Consider the following 4,021-nt stretch of genomic DNA (forward strand, 5'->3'; position numbering starts at 1 on the left):
CAATCCGTACCGAAATAAAGGAACTAAGTGTGAATTGAATTAAATATTTGTGGATTATTGGGTCGAAATTGTGCAATAAATAAATTAAGTGCGAATCAAATGCATTAATGCAAATTAACTATACAGTAACATGCAATAACTGAGGTTTAAGGGAAATTATGTGATTCGATTGTCAGGTTTGGGTAAGTGCCTGTCTGAAATAGTGTCCAAGTCACAGCTTCGTCTCCGCTGAGAGGTTTGTGCGGCGGGGACGTCGCATTCTTCTGCCTCTGTAGTTTTCTAGTATGGCCGAGTATTCCTTGGGTGCTGGTGCGAGTTCCGCCGTCTCGTCGGATGCTCGGAAAGAAATGTCTCCTCGAGCTATCCTGTCAGAACCACTCTATATCACAACAAAAGGGGCTGCCAAAAGATACACGTGGTCGCCAAAATACAAAACCCGAGTGCGGAGCAATGGCATACTCTGCTGTCCAGCGACCGCTGTGAATACCAACAAGGTCTGGTACAGCGAGCTCAACGGGCGGCAGTGGCTAGAGGAGCCGTGGACAGAGGGCAACCGACCATTGATTAGAGGAGGATGACAGAGAAGATTCCTCGGGATAGAACCAAGGAAAAGAACGTGTCTGGATGGATTGATGGAAACAACTTTATTACACACAAAAAAAAATTCCTCAAGGGTGATACCCTACTGGTCCAGGAGTCCACGGCCTTGTGCTTCACGTAAAGCCCGATCCACCAGCCATTTCTGGCCGGCGGGTTGAGCGGTTCGTAAAACAGCCTCATAGGAAGAATGAGTGGGATTAGGGAAGGGGGTTGATGCCTTTCGGGAAGGACATTTCCAAAGGTAGTGAAAAAGTGTGGATCTGGGCACCCCACAGGTGTTACAATTAGGAGGAAAGACGGGGTGAAAGCATGAGAGACGGCGGGGGAAATGAAGCAGCCTGTCTGTAATTGTCGCTATGTGGCGCTGAATAAGGGCGACAGGTAGAGTTACTGTATATGCTACCTTTGGTAGCATATACAGTAACTCTAGCGACAGGTACTGTGGAGTGGAGGCAGTGTCATGCGGCTGAGTTTGTAGAATGTGTGATTTGATGATATGTACAGAGGACCGATGGGACTCCTTGCGCACGGTTGGGTTCCTGATCATCCATGGTCTGGGAGGATAGATCTCGCGCCAGCGCATGACCGCGCTCATGAGCGGGGATCGAGGCATGCCCAGGGACCCACGACAGAGTAAGCGCTCGGTCGATAGAGGTGGCTGTGGCAAGAGTACGAAGCGTTGACGCCCTTTAGGTAGTGGGGTACGCGGCTTGGGAATCTGTGCAAATTTCGGTTGCGTTTTTGTGAATGGTGGAGTGGGCCAGAGCAAGTGCGATGGATGGCGGCTCCTTCCGCCTCTGCAGAATTGGATTTTCTGATAACAGCAGGGCATGGGTTCTGAATCTTGGCGTTTGATTTTTATCCCTTCCTGTTTTTTAGTGTTGTTTTTCCCCGGGTTTTTAATTGTGATATAGGGTTAGTTTTTATTCGTCGCAGGCCTTTACTCCTCCTTTTAGTTGTTTCGTGCTTTTAGCCTTTTTTGGCCTCCTTAAAAATTCATCTTCCGTGAGGCCTTAATGTGTTTGTTGATTGCCGGCCCTTCATACCTCCCAGCCTACCAGGTATTAATGTTTCTAAAGTGTTTCTTTAAATGTTCTTAACGATTTTTATGTTTTCAATGCCATCATTTCTGTTATTGATTGTCTATAGCTTTTAGTCCCTTTAAGGCGACCTCATCTTTCATTATCGATCATCCGTTATTTCGCGCCTTGGCCCTATACACCCTCCGCTTCTCTTTATCGTCTTTCACCGCCACCACATTCACCAACATACTGTATCTACTGACGTGACTGTCTTCTGGATTCCGGTGACCGAGCAACCTTTTATCTATGTTCCACCCCCTCATGATCGCTATATATTCTCTGTATTTCGCAATAAAAATTCAGTTGATAGTCAGCGCCTGTGTTCGTCTTTCCTTGTTTCTTGTGTCCCGTCCTTTGCGCTGCTCCACCACGAGGCGCAGTAGTTCGGACAAGGGCGGCGGCCCCCACTGTGTCGTCTTCATAGGCTGCGAGTGCCGTGAAATATTCTGGTTTCGAATTTTCTGCCGCGTCGACATAAAGGATATCGGAGTGGTTGCTGTATGTTTTGGTGTAATAGCTCGCTCGTGCCTGCCGCCTACCCTGATGGAGACTAGCGCTAATATTGCGCGGTAGGGGCTTCTGAGATATGTGATCCTCCGTGCGCAGAGAAATCATGTAATGTGTAGGACTTGTTGGCGTGGGAATGGGTGGACTGAGACGTAGCTGTCGCATTAGGCGTTGTCCTGTTTCCGTGGGACTCAGGTGGACTAATTGGTTCTTGTTGTTGTTGTTGTTCTTGTTGTGACTGAGAGAAGGATGAAAAGGAAATTGCACGGGCCTCCAAACTGGCTCCAGCCGAGCCACCCCCGCTGCCACGTGCAGATAGAGGAAAGTAAAAGATCAGAGGAAAGAGAAAAATGAAAGAAAAAGACGCGCGTCGCAGCAACAACTGCGTCCGCCAGAACGGACGCTGCTGAAAAAACAGATCAGCGGCCGAAGCCGCGCTCGCCGAAGCGAGAACTGCGTTGAGCCTCTATTAATTCGATCACTGTATTGTGGGTACCAGTGGCCAGGAGACGTTTCGTGCTAACCGTCTGTGGAACACGTAGGGCGGAGGTGACAGCCGTGCGTATTAGGATGTCTGCCTGTTGTGTTTGCCGCTCAGTGAGTATGTAGTATGGGAGGTGAACATGCCCCCAAACGGCAGGCAAAAGCATTGGAGTAATATAACGTTTCCCCTCCTCCCTCAGCGCAACTGAGGTTTCCATCGGAAGTGAGACAGTTACTGCGTCATTTCCTTTCCTCAAAAACCACACTGATGAATAGTCACACCCTATGCACGGGTGTTGGCCAGAGTCAGCTAGTACCCTCGGTGTGTCGAAGTTGAAAATTTATAAATTATAAAGTTCTGCATCGTATGAACCGCAATATGGCAGCTGCTATGACAATATCGATCTTTATAAAAAAAAATTATGACGTCAAGAGATATCCTTGGATCCAGACCACCATTGCAAACTCTATGGAAAGTAGTGACGGTAAGAAGGGGGAAAATATACCGACTTATTAGCATTGCACCCACGTGACGAATGCGCTTGAATTGTGGCGCCAGCGTGCAAGCAAATTTGTTGCCGCAAATCTCTCTCACGCTTGATGCATGATTCGTTTCGAATGATCACCGCCAGGCCGAAATTGAGAAAGAGAGAAACTTTAATGCAGGGAGAGATACACTACCAGAATTCGGGGCACGCGCCAGGGTCCCCGCACGGCCCCACTGCACTCGTGCATGTTCCACGGCCGTTGGCGATCGTCTGCACGGCCGGGTCCTCCTTGCCAGCAGGGTCCCCCAGTCCTCCCAGGTCTTGATGTTCTCTAGGTCCCGCGGGGGAGGGTCCGCCGGCGAGAGGGAAAGGATGTGGAGGGAAGAAGCGAAGGGTTCTGGCCATAGGGCGCATGCCGGAGTGGGGAAGGAGGGATGATAGAATTCCAGTTACAATAAAGTTTCTCTCTCTCTCTCTCTCTCTCTCTACACAGTCGAGAATTTCGTCGTGAGTCAGCGAGGCCGATAGTGCGCGTGAGCGAAGCCATACAGGAGCAGCAGGTTATGATGATGATGATAAAAACTTTATTTTCCGCCAGATAAGGGAGCCCCCTGCTCCCCGTCCCCGGCACGCAGACTTTGGTGACGGGGGCCGGGACCTCCGTGATTAGAAGCAGGCGAAGAGGTCTTTATTCCTCGCGGCTTCTTCCACCAGGCGGATGGCTTGTTGATGTGAAGCAGGGGCCTCGCTCCGCAGCAGGGCTTTCCCAGGTTTCTCTACAATTAATGTTTTCGTTAGCCCCTGGTGAGCTAGCGCATTCCCAGATTATGTGGTCGAGCGTCCCTCTTGCCCCACAGTGCT

The sequence above is a fragment of the Amblyomma mixtum genome, chromosome 1 (genome assembly GCF_055824585.1).
Source record: "Amblyomma mixtum isolate Tamu chromosome 1, ASM5582458v1, whole genome shotgun sequence".
NCBI classification, from domain to species: domain Eukaryota; kingdom Metazoa; phylum Arthropoda; class Arachnida; order Ixodida; family Ixodidae; genus Amblyomma; species Amblyomma mixtum.